Source organism: Lates calcarifer, linkage group LG18 (genome assembly GCF_001640805.2).
Source record: "Lates calcarifer isolate ASB-BC8 linkage group LG18, TLL_Latcal_v3, whole genome shotgun sequence".
NCBI classification, from domain to species: Eukaryota; Metazoa; Chordata; class Actinopteri; family Centropomidae; genus Lates; species Lates calcarifer.
In genome coordinates, this window is record NC_066850.1 from 13193552 (window position 1) to 13212833 (window position 19282).

At 33.8% G+C, this 19282-nt stretch overlaps 2 long non-coding RNA genes across 3 annotated transcripts; one reads left to right on the top strand and one right to left on the bottom strand.

Moving 5' to 3' along the window:
• The first annotated feature begins 546 nt into the window (after positions 1-546).
• Positions 547-10130, top strand: LOC108895869 (uncharacterized). The gene is made up of 6 exons (XR_001963027.2): positions 547-824; positions 1971-2036; positions 5249-5317; positions 6249-6309; positions 6590-6628; positions 9860-10130. It is a non-coding gene; the product is annotated as an uncharacterized LOC108895869 (long non-coding RNA).
• On the bottom strand, positions 9716-19210 carry LOC108895870 (uncharacterized). Of its 2 annotated transcripts, XR_007815096.1 has the most exons (7): positions 19002-19210; positions 15147-15247; positions 13461-13529; positions 12544-12612; positions 11696-11764; positions 10736-10804; positions 9716-9915 (listed from the first exon to the last, which is right to left on the bottom strand). It is a non-coding gene; the product is annotated as an uncharacterized LOC108895870 (long non-coding RNA). The 2 variants fall into 2 exon arrangements; XR_001963028.2 differs by lacking the exon at positions 11696-11764.
• Between the last annotated feature and the right edge of the window lie 72 nt (positions 19211-19282).

The following is a 19282-nucleotide window of genomic DNA, read 5'->3' on the forward strand; positions in this document are numbered from 1 at the left end:
GTACATCCCTTGGTTCACTGCAAACATATATCTTTGCCTCACAATTTGGAGACCCCTTCCCATACCCTCAGGTTTGAAACTACACTTCCAGTAAGGCTTTGGGAGATGTAAACAGGAAGAACATTGGACTGCACCTGGAGCCACGTTTTTCTTAACCTATATTTGTTTACACTTTGACACCATTAGAAGCATGCCAAATTAGCTATTAACACTTCTTGTTTTCTGTCTACCCATGGATGTACAGACAACTATCACTGGATTACTGTGATACTGAAGAAAACTTAAAAATGCAAAAATTCTCAAGCAAGTTCTGAAGGGTCTTTTCTCTGTCATTTCTAAGCAGATGTATGGACGTTAATTCATTAAGAGATAATGATCTGCCCATAAAGTGTTAATCACACTGAATCTAAACATATGTGCTTCCTTTCTGTGTGTTCACATTTGACTGAATTAGTTCATCAGAACTGCTCTCTGAGCGCTTCCGTCTTCACTTTGAGCGTAGACCAATGACTGTACACGTCCGCTGATTCAACCAATCAGAGGCGGCTGGTTGGCGGAGCCATGTTGGTAGGGCGAGTGTCGACACTGGCAGTGACGTCAGTCGTCATTGAACGTGAGCTGGCGTGCAGAGCAGATCCACGGTAAAATGAAGTTGGAAAAAGGAGTGAAAACACTGAGTTAAACTATCGTTTGAGTCCTTTCTTCGTCGCTTCGGTTTGTTGGAACTATGAGACTATTATGGAAGTAGTCTGGATGCTAAAACTTGAAGCTGTTTTCGTCGAAGACGAGTGAGGCTTGTCTCTCAGCACACCTGCTGCGCTAAGGTAAGCTAACGAGCTAACTAATTAGTGGCGAACACTAGCATTTGTGGCGACAGTTAGCATTAGCATTCGCCTTCTTTCTTAATATCTTTTGGTTATTTCCATTTTCAGACGTTTGTATGTCATGGGTAAGAATCTGTTCGTGTGTTTGTGACTAAAGCAGCTGTCTCTGAACCGAACCCTGACATGAGATGTGTCCTCCAATATGAGCCGGTTTGTGGTAGTTTGTGTTTTTGTGGTTGATTTGCATTATTCCGTGTTTCCGCTTGGTTCGTTTTTTACTTCCCTTTATGCGTATTTGTGGTTGTTTTGTGTGTCTTTGTTAGTTCCTGTTTATTTTGTATCCAGTTGTGGCCATATTTTTGTTTCATTGTGTCATTTTAGCATCTGTTTTTTTGTGTCACGTTATGTTCATTTTGCATCTCCTGTACCTTAGTTTGTTGGCTCTTTAGGTCATTGTTGCGTCTTCTTGGCAATTTTTTGTCTTTGTGGTAGTTTTTCATCATTTTGCATTTCTACCAAGTCTGCATCTATTAATTATGAGCTTTTTGTCCTTTTGCAGTCTTTGCAGTTTTTTGTCTTTGTAGTTTTGTGTCTCTTTTTGGTCAGTATTGTCTATTTTTCTGGGATATATTTTGTAAGTTAACATTTTGCAGTAATTGTTCATTCATCCATTAATTGTACCAGTGTATATCAGTGATCTGTCATTTGTTTGTGCTGACTTGATTCTTGACTGAGCTCAGTTTGGTGGTAAATACAGGTTTGAAAATATTTTAACTCCTTGTCTTCATAAGTTTGAACCTCAAAAACAATCACGATGTGATTCTCCACCTCAAAGTGTAGTTTGTGTATTGATGGAAAATTTATATTATACTAATTATTAATTAATATTTTTTTTATTAGTTAGGCTGTAAGTTACATGGGCGGCTGTGGCTCAGGAGGTAGAGCAGTTGCCCACCAATCAGAAGGTCGATTCCCGGCTCCTCCATGCCGAAAGCACATTGTATAGAACAAGTGCTGTATGAATGTGTGTGAATGGGGTGAATGTGATCTGTAGTGTGAAGTGCTTTGAGTGGTCAACATGACTAGAAAAGCACTATATAAGTACAGTCCATTACCATTTACATGTGGTGTTGTTGTGTTTTCCAGGTGTTTACTTGTTGATCTGCTGCAGCCTGGAGGGAAACACCAGCTCTCACCTCACAGACCAAACAGGTTGGTGTCCTAAACATTCACTCAGTCTGAAAATCTCTGTGTTGATGAGCTGAAATATTAACGTCAGCAACTGCTCAGTGTTACTGTTTCACTCCCAGGTCAAACCTTCATATTTAATGAATTTAATATTGAATATAATAATAACAGATTAATCATGTCTGTAAAAAAGTTAGGCCTGTTATAGTTTTGCAGAGCTCAAGGTGACATCTTCAGAGGCCTCTACTATGAGGCGAGGTTACTGGCTTATCAGAGTAGCTTCATGAGTAACTTGGTGACGTCTGGTGTAACTTCACTGATTAACCCATACTACAAAAGGTGGATAGGTTTTACCTGGGGTTTGCTGCCATGGTAATTTATGCTGCATCTCTAAAGTGCTCTGAGCAGGTTATGATCATGGTTAACTCAATGTTACTCAATGCAAAGTACCGCCCCATAAGTGGAAGTACCAATCTATGTATATCGAATGAATGTAATGCTGTTATGCTCAGAGAGAGAGATTGAGATGTGTGGACCAATAAAATGCTCCACTTTTTCCATTTCCAATTTCAGTTATTTTAATTTGTTATTTTTTTTCTCACAGTCAAGCAGTAGAATCTAGCATCATTAGTGTTGCATATTATTGATTTTAATAATCTTTTAAAAGGGCGTGGGGGGCATTATTGTCCTGAAAGACAATATAATGTGAAAGACTGTTGTAATTGTAGACTACAGACCAAAACATGCAGTATTAATGATGGGAAATATGAATGTGTACCACTGTATAGAATGTTTATATTTCATCCAGGTTCAGTTTCCACTGAGGCTGAAATACTGTTAACATGAAGTTCATACTGAGCATAACAGCATTACATTCATACATATACAGCCTGAGTGTTCCAGGCAGAACATCACTAACAGAGAGTAACAGCTCATTTTCAGACATGTGACCCATGTGTTGACTGTAATCCAAGTATCTGAAAAATTATCACATATTTTATGTGTCCTTACATCTCATATTACAAGTTAAAATGATGATGATGTTCTTTTATCCAGTCAACAATATTTAACAGAGTTCCCTCAGATCCTTAAAGTCTTAAAAGTCATTTAATTCATTAATCTGAAAATAAGGCCCTAAAAAGTCTTAAAATGTCTTAAATCAGTCTTTCAAAAGTCTTAAAAATTCATGGGAGGTTGGAATATATTTATTCATTTGTTTTTGACATTCCAATTTTAAAATCCCAAAATAAAACGTAACTTATTAAAAATAAAATGAAATAAAAACACTTTATCGAATGCCTCATCTCACATTAAGTCATGCAGATCAGGATAGTGAATATATGCCTGCGATGATGGCAGTATCCTGAATGAGGGTGGCAGCAATACGCTGGAGCTGTGTCTAGTCTGCCACAACAAAAGAAGGTGGCCTACACATATCTTTCTGGAGAAGCGAGTTCATCATACCCAGGATATCTTTTAGTTCTCTGGTTTCACTAAACTTAACAACCAGAGTCTGGCTAAGCGGTCGTTTGACACTGGTTATCAACTTGTTAAGTCAAACCAGGGTTTCCTGAACACGTTCAGGTGTAAAAAGCAGAGTCTTTAACTACAAGTAACGTCATCAGAACCAGTAATAAATTACTTAATATGGTAGGAGGAGAAACGCTGATACCTGCAGGTTAATTCAGTTCTAGCAAAAATGACAATTATCAAAGTCAGGCTGAGGATTTATTGTAAATAAGTACAAATTCTTTTTACTTACTGAGTGAAAGTTAACCTACCCCAGAGTAAGTTAGCCGTTCAGCAGAAGTTACTGAGGTGATTTACTGCGATAAGAAGTGAACCACCATCCTAAGACTGAAAACCCAGAGTTAAACCTGAAGTCACCACGCTAACTGCAAATCCTGCTTTGTAGTACAGGCCTCAGTCCTGAAGACAATATTTGTCGTCTTCAGTTTAAAAAATTTTTTTTCAATTTATTTTATTGTTAATTATCAGTTAGTAAAATATCTTTATTTCAGTTTGAATATGATCATAAATTCAGGACAGTTTTTTAATTGATAAATTATAGCAACAAAGAACACCATATAAATTAATCAAAAATAAATTAGTAATATATTAGTAATGTGTTGTAATTTGAACTGTTAAAAAGTCAAAATATGATATAAAATATATATGAAATACTGTATATATTTGCAGTGAAACTAAAAACAACCTGCTGTCTGACCTTTGTAAATCCAGAATACAATGTTAGGTTTTTTATTTGAACAAATAAAGATTTTATATAAGAAGATTGAACCAGGAGTGAGATGAGGCCTGAACTCAAAGTTTATCAGTTAAATGTGAAATGAAACATGTTCTGTGTCTGACAGGACATAAACAAAGATCATCTCTGAGTTTATTAAAGCTGTTGTCAGTCAACATCACTGGAGCTGATCATCCAATGAAATGAGCAATGGAAGTAAAAGTCAACTTAAACTAAAGTTAATCAGACTGAACAGATGTGAGCAGAATTTGATTTGGTTTGTATCCTGTAACCTTCATTCACAAAGTAAACAAAGACAAAACAACACACCTGAAATAAACATGTTGGTGTCCGCACACCTCATTCAAACTAAAATAAAAGACTCAGAGATAAAGAAAAAGACTGAACTTTAATCTGTAAAACTTAATATCAGTTGACTTTTTAAAAATGTAATATGATGTTATTAAATTGAAGTTATTGGTTTTTCAAATTAAACTTAATCTCTGGAAAAGTCCAGTTTCAGTCAGAAACTTTTAATGATTTAGTTCCAGACGACAATATTCAACAACGTTTGACCCCCAGGAGGCACATTGTTTTATTTAGCTTTCATAACAGAGCTCTGGAGTTTATTGTTGACTTGATAAACAATTTTATTAACATAATGCTGAGTGTTAAGTCCCTCTCTGTCTCCCTCTTAAATAAAATCAGCTCAGTATCAAACTGAAAACTACATTTTTCTTCATTTTGTCTTTTTCAGTCAGATTTAGTTCAGATTTGAACAAACTAAATGACTAAATGTTTCCATCCACTGCTGTAGTATGAATATCAGGAGAAGAGAAACACACATTTCACTCTTGAACCAGCTCAGTCCACACTCTGGATTTTACTTTTCCATCTTTTGACAGTTTGAACTTCAATACCCAGAATCCCTCTGTGGTTTTGTTGTGAAGGTGTAAAAGTGTGTGATGTTTGCTGTGGTTTTTCTCCACAGGACTCAGAGTTGAAGCAGGAAACAGTTGGAGTGACAGAGACAAGAGACAGACATGAAGATTTCCACAAGGTCAGTGTTAGTTTCTTCTTTTCAGTCTGACTCTGTCGTTATCTCAGCTGCACTTTGACTCTTTAAACCTTTAAACAGCCACTACTGAAAACATCAGAGGCCCGTACTATGAAGCAGGGTTACCGACTTATCAGGGTAACTTCAGGAGTAACTTGGGTGATGTTGGGTGTAACTTCCTGATTAACCCGTACTTCGTCAAATTATTATATGAACCCAATGTTATGTATTGTCACACCCCTAATCAACATCATAGTCATCAAGTCTGTTTAAAACAAAGTTTATTAAGAAACATTGTAATGATTTTGTTCCAGACGTTTATATTTACTGTAGAGTCCACACATTTGAGGACAGTCTGACAGCACTGAGCAGCTCCTTCAGCGATAGGCTGCTTCACCAAAAGTGTGTGAAGGAGAGGTATCGCAAGTCCTTCCTGCTGCTGTCAGACTCTACAACCAGCACTGCTCCTTATACACCACATACTCACATGGACCATTTTTCACTAGGTTTCTGCACTTTAATTAATCCAAAACAGCTGCTATCAGTCATTCACTGTGTGCAGTTCCATTTTCAAATGTGCAATATCTGTATTTAGTTCATTTTCTGTCTCTATGTATAAAGTCCTGTGTATATTGCTCTTCTGTTAATATTTTTTATTACATTGTCATGTTTATACTGTTGCCTATAATTTTTATAGCCTTATCTTGTTTTTATCTTGCCTTTACTTGTATTTATGTATTTTTCTATCTTTTCAATCACTGCTGCAACAATGTAAATTTCTCCATTGTGGGACTAATAAAGGATTATCTTATATCTTAAGCAGCTGAAACAGTCAAAGTCATTAAATATTAGTCAGTTTTTTAGTTAAGTTATTGATGAGGAACACGTGATAGAGTATTGATCATTTTCCTTTGCATATTTTTATTTCCTCCAGGTGTCACCACTTCATCCATGAGTCCAGAGACCAGGACCAGATCCAGCACCGAGTCCTCCAGGTAATTCAGAATCACATCAACTGTTCACTAGAGACTTCACTGACCTCAGCACTCAGACATTAAACAGTTTAATAGATCAGTGATCAATCTTCAGTCTGAACAGAAACTGAATGAAACACAGTTTCAAAGAAAAGGAACAATTTAAACAATCAGAACAATATTACAACTAGATCCAGAATCTGAGGATAAAATGACTGTGTCTGTAAAGATGCAGTGAAGTGTTTTTATTCTCATTTAATGACCAGTTCTATTTTGATTAATGTCATGTTTTGTTTTTCAGGTGAACTCACAGAAACCACTGGATCCACTCGAGGTGAAGGTAGGAAAATGTTTTTATTTCTATTAAAATCACATCAGGGAACTTTAAACAGTTTAACTCTTAAATTTAACAGAGAAACAAAAACCAGATATTAGAAATTAAACGTAAATTAAAAGTAGTGATGTAGGAATGTGCTCATATTAAGTAGTATTTAAATGTACTTACTAATACTAGTAATTCCAATGTAGTACCTAAAAGTAGTAATTTACAATAATAACATATTAGTGTTTAAATAGTAGTAAGTAAAAATAGTATGTAAGCAATAACTAACACTAGTAACTAAAAGTACTATCCAAAAGAAGCAACTTAAGATGGTGTTTTCAAGTAGTAACATAATAGTATTTAACAGTACCACCCAAAAGTCTAAATAGTACTTAATTACAACTAATTGTAGTTACTAATAGTAGCAAGTAATTAGTATTTAAGTAGTATTTAATGGTACCACCTAAAAGTATAAATAGTACTTAATTACAACTAATTGTAGTTACTAATAGTAGCAAGTAAATAGTATTTAAGTAGTATTTAATGGTACCACCTAAAAGTATAAATAGTACTTAATTACAACTAATTGTAGTTACTAATAGTAGCAAGTAAATAGTATTTAAGTAGTATTTAATGGTACCATGTAAAAGTATAAATAGTACTTAATTACAATTAATTGTAGTAATTAAAAGTAGTTACTAATACTAGCAAGTAAGTAGTATTTAATGGTACCACCTAAAAGTATAAATAGTACTTAATTACAACTAATTGTAGTAATTAAAAGTAGTTACTAATAGTAGCAAGTAATTAGTATTTAATGGTACCACCTAAAAGTCTAAATAGTACTTAATTACAACTAATTGTAGTTACTAATAGTAGCAAGTAAATAGTATTTAAGTAGTATTTAATGGTACCACCTAAAAGTATAAATAGTACTTAATTACAACTAATTGTAGTTACTAATAGTAGCAAGTAAATAGTATTTAAGTAGTATTTAATGGTACCATGTAAAAGTATAAATAGTACTTAATTACAATTAATTGTAGTAATTAAAAGTAGTTACTAATACTAGCAAGTAAGTAGTATTTAATGGTACCACCTAAAAGTATAAATAGTACTTAATTACAACTAATTGTAGTTACTAATAGTAGCAAGTAAATAGTACTTAATTACAATTAATTATAGTAATTAAAAGTAGTTACTAATAGTAGCAAGTAATTAGTATTTAATGGTACCACCTAAAAGTATAAATAGTACTTAATTACAACTAATTGTAGTTACTAATAGTAGCAAGTAATTAGTATTTAAGTAGTATTTAATGGTACCACCTAAAAGTATAAATAGTACTTAATTACAATTAATTGTAGTAATTAAAAGTAGTTACTAATAGTAGCAAGTAAGTAGTATTTAATGGTACCACCTAAAAGTATAAATAGTACTTAATTACAACTAATTGTAGTAATTAAAAGTAGTTACTAATAGTAGCAAGTAAGTAGTATTTAATGGTACCACCTAAAAGTATAAATAGTACTTAATTACAACTAATTGTAGTTACTAATAGTAGCAAGTAATTAGTATTTAAGTAGTATTTAATGGTACCACCTAAAAGTATAAATAGTACTTAATTACAACTAATTGTAGTTACTAATAGTAGCAAGTAAATAGTATTTAAGTAGTATTTAATGGTACCATGTAAAAGTATAAATAGTACTTAATTACAATTAATTGTAGTAATTAAAAGTAGTTACTAATAGTAGCAAGTAAGTAGTATTTAAGTAGTATTTAATGGTACCACCTAAAAGTATAAATAGTACTTAATTACAACTAATTGTAGTTACTAATAGTAGCAAGTAAATAGTATTTAAGTAGTATTTAATGGTACCACCTAAAAGTATAAATAGTACTTAATTACAACTAATTGTAGTTACTAATAGTAGCAAGTAAATAGTACTTAATTACAACTAATTGTAGTTACTAATAGTAGCAAGTAAATAGTATTTAAGTAGTATTTAATGGTACCATGTAAAAGTATAAATAGTACTTAATTACAATTAATTGTAGTAATTAAAAGTAGTTACTAATACTAGCAAGTAAGTAGTATTTAATGGTACCACCTAAAAGTATAAATAGTACTTAATTACAACTAATTGTAGTAATTAAAAGTAGTTACTAATAGTAGCAAGTAATTAGTATTTAATGGTACCACCTAAAAGTCTAAATAGTACTTAATTACAACTAATTGTAGTTACTAATAGTAGCAAGTAAATAGTATTTAAGTAGTATTTAATGGTACCACCTAAAAGTATAAATAGTACTTAATTACAACTAATTGTAGTTACTAATAGTAGCAAGTAAATAGTATTTAAGTAGTATTTAATGGTACCATGTAAAAGTATAAATAGTACTTAATTACAATTAATTGTAGTAATTAAAAGTAGTTACTAATACTAGCAAGTAAGTAGTATTTAATGGTACCACCTAAAAGTATAAATAGTACTTAATTACAACTAATTGTAGTTACTAATAGTAGCAAGTAAATAGTACTTAATTACAATTAATTATAGTAATTAAAAGTAGTTACTAATAGTAGCAAGTAATTAGTATTTAATGGTACCACCTAAAAGTATAAATAGTACTTAATTACAACTAATTGTAGTTACTAATAGTAGCAAGTAATTAGTATTTAAGTAGTATTTAATGGTACCACCTAAAAGTATAAATAGTACTTAATTACAATTAATTGTAGTAATTAAAAGTAGTTACTAATAGTAGCAAGTAAGTAGTATTTAATGGTACCACCTAAAAGTATAAATAGTACTTAATTACAACTAATTGTAGTTACTAATAGTAGCAAGTAAATAGTACTTAATTACAATTAATTATAGTAATTAAAAGTAGTTACTAATAGTAGCAAGTAATTAGTATTTAATGGTACCACCTAAAAGTATAAATAGTACTTAATTACAACTAATTGTAGTTACTAATAGTAGCAAGTAATTAGTATTTAAGTAGTATTTAATGGTACCACCTAAAAGTATAAATAGTACTTAATTACAACTAATTGTAGTTACTAATAGTAGCAAGTAAATAGTATTTAAGTAGTATTTAATGGTACCATGTAAAAGTATAAATAGTACTTAATTACAACTAATTGTAGTTACTAATGGTGCTTAATATAGTAATTAATAGTGGTGACAGTACTAATTAATTGTAGCAGTAGTACTAATAAACATGTTGTTGTCTCTGCAGGAGGAGGAGGAGGAGATGAAGATGAAGATGATGTCATCAGGCGTGAAGAGGTGGAGCTGATGAAAGAAAACAACAGAGTGATGAAGCTGTTGATTAAAGACACTGACAGAAAAACCTCCAGCCTGTTGATGGAAACACAACAAACACTTTGTTCAACTGGAGACACTTTGTTTCAGCCTCCCCCTGCTACATGTTTGACCACTAGGAGGCGCTGTGTTTTACTCTCTGGTTATTGTTGTTCACACATGAGGATGTTTCCAAACACCAACATGTTTCTAATTAACTGTTTATGATACAACTGTTTTATTAGCTGTATCATAAACAGTTAATTAGAAACATGTTGGTGTTTGCTAACGTCCTCAGGTGTGAACAACAATAACCAGAGAATAAAACACAGCGCCTCCTAGTGGTCAAACCTCTGTCATTATCTCTGCTGCACTTTGTTTAATAATTTTGTCTGGAATAAAATAAATTTATAGCAACATTATCTAGTATCACTAGTTCTATTTATTCTGTCCTATTAATACATTACTTTACTAATTACTGTTTTTACTCACCAATTACTATATTTAGTCACTAATTATATTATCTAACAATACTAAATATCTCTAGTAATTAATTGAAATTAATAAACATGGTTGAGAAACTTTTACCAATTGTTTATCTAGATTACATCATTGTTACTGGAGAGAATTTACAAAAATCAGATTAAATTCTACACAAGATAAACTATTAATTATTAAGATTTGTAGGTTCACTGTTTAAATTTGTGATGTTTTCAATAGTAGTTGTTTGTTGCAGACCAGAGGTTTAAAGAGTCAAAGTGCAGCTGAGATAACGACAGAGTCAGACTGAAAAGAAGAAACTAACACTGACCTTGTGGAAATCTTCATGTCTGTCTCTTCTCTCTGTCACTCCAACTGTTTCCTGCTTCAACTCTGAGTCCTGTGGAGAAAAACCACAGCAAACATCACACACTTTTACACCTTCACAACAAAACCACAGAGGGATTCTGGGTATTGAAGTTCAAACTGTCAGTGTTCTCAACTTGAAGCTATTTACCAACAAACCTGTAACTGGAAGCATTTTGAGTTTTTACATTAAATAATATTTAACAATAAACCAAATGTAGATTAAATCTGTGACTGTGTCATAAATTCTACACAAAACTTTTGTGTACTTTTTACAGCAATATTCATTAATTATATATTTTTTTACAATCACTCACACTTTTCAAAACATAAGATGGCTACTTTGAAGAATCTAAAATATAAAACAGATTTTGTTTTTTGTTTTTTTTTTGTTTACTACATAATTCCATATGTGTTCCTTCATAGTTTTGAAGTCTTCAATATTAATTTACAAAGAGAAACTATTGAATGCGAAGGTCTGTCTGAACTTTTGACTAGTACTGTATAACAATAACTTTTTACACTCACACATTATTTTTTTCAGGTGATAAGCACTTTCACACATGTTCACACATTTATATTTCTTACAGTGATATTGATAGTTTTTGTAAGCTCACACATTTACCTTACTTTTTACAGCAGCAAGCAGTGATAGCTTTTTATGCTTACTCATGCATTTGTGATTTTTTTTTCAGTGCATTCATTGATAATTTTTAAAAAACATCAGACCCTTTGAAGCCTTCACAATATTAGCACAGAGGGTTTCTGGGTACTGACGTTCAAAATGTCTTGACAGTTTTTTTTACGCTCACAGTTCCTATTTTTTACAGTGATTTACACTAGCACACCACTTTTTGCAGTGGTAAACATTAATTATTTTCCCTCTTAATTTTTTTTAGAATAACATACATACACATACACTGACCTTGTGGAAATCTTCATGTCTGTCTCTTCTCTCTGTCACTCTAACTGTTTCCTGCTTCAGCTCTGAGTCCTGTGGAGAAAAACCACAGCAAACATCACACACTTTTACACCTTCACAATAAAGGCACAGAGGGATTCTGGGTATTGAAGTTCAAACTGTCAGTGTTCTCAACTTGAAGCTATTAAATTTACCAACAAACCTGTAACTGGAAGCATTTTGAAATTTTACATTAAATAATATTTAACAATAAACCAAATGTAGATTAAATCTGTAACTGTGTCATAAATTCTACACAAAACTCTTGTGTACTTTTTACGATATTCATTTTTTGTTTTCATAATATAAGGTGGCTTTTTTGAAGAATCTAAAATATAAAACAGATTTTTTTGTTTTCTACATAATTTCATGTGTTCCTTCATAGTTTTGAAGTCTTCAATATTAATCTACAAAGAGAAACTATTGAATGAGAAGGTGTGTCCGAACTTTTGACTAGTACTGTATAACGATAACTTTTTACACTCACACATTTACCTTACTTTTTACAGCAGCAAGCAGTAATAGCTTTTTATGCTTACTCATGCATTTGTGATATTTTTTCAGTGCATTCATTGATAATTTTTAAAAAAACATCAGACCCTTTGAAGCCTTCACAATATTAGCACACAGGGTTTCTGGGTACTGACGTTCAAAATGTCTTGACATTTTTTTTTACGCTCACAGTTCCTATTTTTTACAGTGACATGCACTGATAATTTTTTTTACATTAGCACACCACTTTTTGCAGTGGTAAACATTAATTATTTTCCCTCTTAATTTTTTTACAATAACATACATACACATACACTGACCTTGTGGAAATCTTCATGTCTGTCTCTTCTCTCTGTCACTCCAACTGTTTCCTGCTTCAACTCTGAGTCCTGTGGAGAAAAACCACAGCAAACATCACACACTTTTACACCTTCACAACAAAACCACAGAGGGATTCTGGGTATTGAAGTTCAAACTGTCAGTGTTCTCAACTTGAAGCATTTTGAGTTTTTACATTAAATAATATTTAACAATAAACCAAATGTAGATTAAATCTGTGACTGTGTCATAAATTCTACACAAAACTCTTGTGTACTTTTTACAGCAATATTCATTAATTATATTTTTTTTTTACAATCACTCACACTTTTCAAAACATAAGATGGCTACTTTGAAGAATGTAAAATATAAAACAGATTTTTTTGTTTACTACATAATTCTATATGTGTTCCTTCATAGTTTTGAAGTCTTCAATATTAATCTACAAAGAGAAACTATTGAATGCGAAGGTCTGTCTGAACTTTTGACTAGTACTGTATAACAATAACTTTTTACACTCACACATTATTTTTTTCAGGTGACAAGCACTTTCACACCTGTTCACACATTTATATTTCTTACAGTGATATTGATAGTTTTTGTAAGCTCACACATTTACCTTACTTTTTACAGCAGCAAGCAGTGATAGCTTTTTATGCTTACTCATGCATTTGTGATTTTTTTTTCAGTGCATTCATTGATAATTTTTAAAAAACATCAGACCCTTTGAAGCCTTCACAATATTAGCACAGAGGGTTTCTGGGTACTGACGTTCAAAATGTCTTGACAGTTTTTTTTACGCTCACAGTTCCTATTTTTTACAGTGATTTACACTAGCACACCACTTTTTGCAGTGGTAAACATTAATTATTTTCCCTCTTAATTTTTTTTAGAATAACATACATACACATACACTGACCTTGTGGAAATCTTCATGTCTGTCTCTTCTCTCTGTCACTCCAACTGTTTCCTGCTTCAACTCTGAGTCCTGTGGAGAAAAACCACAGCAAACATCACACACTTTTACACCTTCACAATAAAAGCACAGAGGGATTCTGGGTAACAAAGTTCAAACTGAGTTCACAGTGAATAATGCCCCCTAAAGGTCAAACATCTGTCACTGTCTTTGAAACAAAATCATTAAAGTTTTGAGCCAAATGTTTAATCTTTCTTTTAAACATACTTGACTTTTACATAATGAATAATTCAATTCCTGTATTTTCACAATAACCTCATCATTGAGAAAATGTACTTACTATTTATCTTTATTACATGATTTTTACTGGAGGTGTTAGAGCTGTTTTATTAACTTGACCTGAATAATGTGGCAAATGTAGGTTTTACAACACATTGTGTTTTTAGGTCTAAATTCAATCAAAGCTGCTGCAAAGTCTCCTGTGTGGAAATAATCCCCAAATTATCAGTAAAAAAAAACAGCTTATATGTTGGATGAGGCACAGCTGATTTAGTCAAACACAGGAAGATCCAGTTTCCAGTTGTTGACTGCTTCAGTTCTTGTAAATAAAACACTGAAACCTTTGTTAATTTATTTTATCTAATCAATAAACAGCTGATTCATTCATGTTTGTTGTGTTTTTCATTTACAGAATAAATTCTATCTACAATATTAAACATATTACCAATGCAGCTGTTCAGATGAAACTGAGACCAGATATTGTGTTAACTCATTAAACACTACACAGTTAAAGAAATTGTAACATTCCAATTGGTAAAAAAGTTATATGCAATAAAGTGTAAAGACAAAGGAAAAAAGTTTTAAACACACTAACTAAAAATGATTTAATACTTCTGGAGACACCCTCTGTTTGCAATGTTAGCTTAAAAACACGTCCAGTACAAAGACATTTTTCACAGTGTTCAGGTGGGATTTTGGCCCTTTCTTCTGCACAGACTGTCTTTCAATCTGGAAATTTCCTGGGGGCTGGTGAATCTTGATCTTCAGTTCCCTCCACAAATGTCCTGTTGGGTTTAAATCTGATGATTAGCTGGGCTGTTCCAACACCTTCATTTTCTTCCTCTGGAACCAGCTGAGTCTCCTGTGCAGCATGTTTTGGATTGTTGTCCTAATGGAAGGTCCACCCACATCTCAGTTCATCGTTCTGGTGGATGGCACAGATTCTTCTCAAGGATTTCGCTGCACATGGTTCCATCATCCTCCATTCAATAATTTGGATATTGCCAGTACCATGATGCTTCCACATCCAGACTACACTGTGGCTAAGGTATTTATAGGGTCATATGCAGAGCCGTTTCTCCTCCAAACATGACATGTCGTCTTGTCTGACCACATGACATTCTCTCAGTAATCTACAGGCTTCTCCAAATGTTGCTTTTCTTCTCTTTAACTTTATAGTGTTATTGAGGTAATACCAATGTCTGGTCTAAATTTCAGGTGAAAAGCTGAAATATGTTTTAACAAAAAAACTGCTAATGTGTTGAATACTTATTTCCCCACTGTATGAGCTTCATCAGATCACATGTCAACATGTGACTCTGTAACTTCCTGTCCAACACTTCTGGAAGTTTCTCTTCACATCATCACACAACAAACATCTCGTTACAGTTCAGAAACACTCAGCTGTACCTGGAGGTGAAGTAGGAGTAAACATGGCTCCTGTCAGGTGTCACATCTCTGTCTCCAGCTCTCAGGCTCAGATTAACCTCGTCTGTCTTTACAGGGTGGAACTAAAATTCAGAGAACAAACAACATGTAAATAACAACGTGTAAACAAACTAAATCACTCTTCTTCTTACTGAAGCTTCCTGTCACCTGTTCCCACAGAAATCAGCTGACAGGAAGCTTCAGCAACATCACTGATGAAGACTGAGGCTCAGCAGGTGAAACATCAGCAAAAAAAACACCTGCTGTCTTTATATAAGAAATCAGTGAAATAAACATGTAAACAAGTCTACAGGTAAATATCTCTCCACAGTTTAAAAGTTTTCTGTCTAAATAAATAAAAAGTGAAATAAGGACTTCATCATTATGACTAAAATAATGATCACACTTTGAGTTTCAAAGTGAATAACTATTAAAATAAGATTTTACAGGGAGAAAAATAATTTCCATTTTTCAAAATCTAAATCTAAATTCAGCCTTTTAAAATGCAGTTTTAATGTAATGATTTCTAACTAGGGATGTAACGGTATCGTCAATTTCACAATATCATAATAACAAAAGTGCCTCAATACTGTCATGAACCTGGACAGCAACAAACAATCGGCCTTTCCAGGCAAAACTGCAGTTTTGTTACAGCTGGGGAGGTGTTGGAGGTGAGGGAGAACAGAGCAGGGGAGAGAGAGACGAAGCCTCTGAAACTGTGGATGCTCCAGGGAAGAAGGTGACAGATACATAAAAAACAATATGCAGACACTGACTCTTCATTTGCCCCTTTTTTTAAAAAAAATATTGCAATAAATATTGTATTGTGGACTTGTTATTGATGTATTATTGTATCATGACATTTTTGTATTGTTACATCTATATTCCTAACAAATCTCAGCTCAGACACTGAAGAGAGACAGGGAGTTAAACTTTCAAAGAATCAGGTCACCACAAACAAATGACTGATCACTAATATATACAACAGGGGATCAATAGACATATTACTGCACATTCCTCTGGCACAGCATATAATGGAGGACATAACTGACCACAAGGAGACACCAAATGGGAGACTAGGCCAGGATTGCACTCAAAACTACAAAGAAAACAAGTGACCACAAAGAGACAGAACAATGTAAAAACACTGCAAAAGGATCATATAGAGATGCACAACAACCTCCAATAGTCAGGAACAGACACAAAACTACAGGCACAAAAAGAGGAAAAAAATCGGATCATTAATAGATGTAAAATGAGTAGGGTAGAAACGCAAAATGGATGATGCAAATGATGCAAAACTACATTGCGGTCAAGCCATCCGATGTCCGTTTCTCAGTGGTCAAACCAGCCGACAATAAAATTAGAGTGCACCCGTATTCTAGCCTTTACAATAAATGCGCTGAAATGAAAGAGAAGACAGATTTAGAAGGCAGGATTATGGACTTCCGGTTTTCGAAATAAGATGTTGGAAAACAGTAAATAAAGAATTTGTGATATCAAGACGCTATGAAAATATACTGCTCCATAATTTCTGGAAGTGGCTGATATATCTGACTTCAGGATACAAGAGAAATTACAAAAGTTCTACTCCTGGACATCAATATGGTTACATTTCTTAAATTTGAGCTAATGTAAAAACAAATTGCTCGATAATTTCTGGCAGTGCCTGATATATTTGAGTAGAAGACATCTCCAACTACTCTCACACTGAATATCATTCATTTTTACATTATCAATTTAGAGAAATTCCACATTAAATGTCCTACATCTGTACCTCAATATGGTTACATTTCTTAAGTTTGAACTGCTGTAAAAACAAATTGCTCCATAATTTCTGGCAATGGCTGATATATTTGAGTAGTAGAAATCTCAGACTACTCACGCTGAATATTATACAATTGTACTGTATCAATTTAGAAGAATTCCAAATTAAAAGTCCTACATTTGTACCCTTATATGACTCGATTTCAGATTTCGATTTTGCATCAGAAGATCAGGCAGGTAGTGGCAAAAGGGAAACTGTACTTTTTATTAGGGATGCACCGATACCACATTTTTTCAATCCAATTACAAGTACTTACATTTGAGTTCTTGCCGATACTGAGTACTGATACGAGTACAAAGGTGCAGAGCCTTTGATGGAGACGCTGGCCCTGACACTCTCAGTGTCCCATTAATTGGCTTGATGATGTGGAGATACAGGTGGATGAAGTCTATGGTGAACTTGAGAAGTTTCAGAACATCACTGTCCCAACCTCTGACACAGAATGCATACCTCCTTACTCTTCAAAAGCATTGGTGTCTACAACATCTGTGATCACCTCATTTTTAACTCCTCCAACCAACTCCATGTCATTGCTGTCTGTGGTCCCTCCATCACCTGTGACATGTACTGTGACAAACACCTTGCCTGCACTTTCTCCTGGAGCACATAGCAGTGAGTTTCATTAAAGTATTCATACAGTCTTGGTATTTGTTGCCACATTAACTCTAATTGTATATTTGCCATAAAGTTAAAATGAACTAAATTTAAGGTTAACATTAACCTTTTCTCAATTAGCTCCAGTGGAGCAGTTACCAGTGGAATCTGATTTTCTAACATCTGAAAAGTCTGCTTCATGTGATGTAAGGACAAATGTCCTTTGTAAATGTACATGTACATGTCTATAAACTAAATCTGGGTAATCCTGGCTGTGCTCTCATTGATTAATAGGATTCATGGCTGCTATTTAAAGTTCTAAAATTATTATTAATTACTTTATTTTAGGATTATGTTGGATAAGACAATATAGAGTGCTATGGAGCTGTGCAGGACTTGGCAGAGTTCTTGGTTGGCCTCTGAGACTGCCATCTCACACTTCTTTGGGGCCCACAGTCCTGCACAGTGGCCTGACTGCAAAAGAGTGGTGGAGACCATCTTTACAAGGCTTTGTGAATATCAAAGTTCAAATATGGGACTTTTAATTTGGAAATTCTCTAAAATGATACAGCAGAAATTAATGATATTAAGTGCGTGAGTAGTCAGAAATGTATACTATTCAAATATATCAACAACTTGTTCTTGCAGCAGTTGAAACATAAAAAATGTAACCATATTGACGTACAGATGCAACAAATTCTTCTTTCACTGCTTTCCAACATCTTATTCTGAAAACAGGAAGTCCATAATCTTGCATGTCTGCTCGTTAGGGATCGTTTCAATGCATTTACCGTAAAGGCTCGAATACAGGAGCACTCTAATTTAAGTGTCGACTAGACTGATCACGGAGAAACAAACGTCAGCTGGCTTAACAGCAGTAAAACTACCACAAACACATAACATTGCCACATAAGACAACAGACTAAAACGCAAAACGATGAAAATGGACCACAAAGCAACACAAAGCAATCCCAACAAGATGTTAAACCGTCACAATGACAGAAATAAATGACCACAAAGAGACGCAAAATAACCAGGAACAGAGAAAGACACAGAAACTACAACAAATACACATAAAGCGAAGAAATAAACAGAAGTAGAACCATGAAAATGATGCAAAACAACCACTACCCCGCCACATGAGACACAAACTGATCACAAATTACAGAAAGTCACCAAGTGTCTGCAAAGACACAGAAAGACACTGAAAGTGACCACAAAGAGACACAAGAGTTGTAAACAGACATCCATCTTGTTACCATCTGTCCATATTAGTGGCCAAATCTTATGTCAGAAACAGCTGCTTCAGACACAGAAACACAAACAGATCCTTAACCACGAAAGACCAAAAGAGACTAGAAGACAAGAAGGCTAATGCTAATGCCCGCCGCTAATTAGTTAGCTCATTAGCTTACCTTAGCACCGCAGGTGCGCTCAGCGTCCAGCTTCCCTCGTGGTCGACGAAAACAGCTCCAACTTTGTTTCAACGTCCAAGACTTCTTCAGTAATAAAGTTTCTAACAAACACAGTTCTAACGAACCAAAGCGATAGCTAAAAGGACGGTTTTACTCCTTGATTTCACTTGTTTTTCTGATTTTGATTTTCTGCTGCTCTGCTCTCTGCTTCTCGGTCACGATCAATGACGACACACGCAACCACACACAACCGACGCATGGCATACAAACGCTGATTGGTT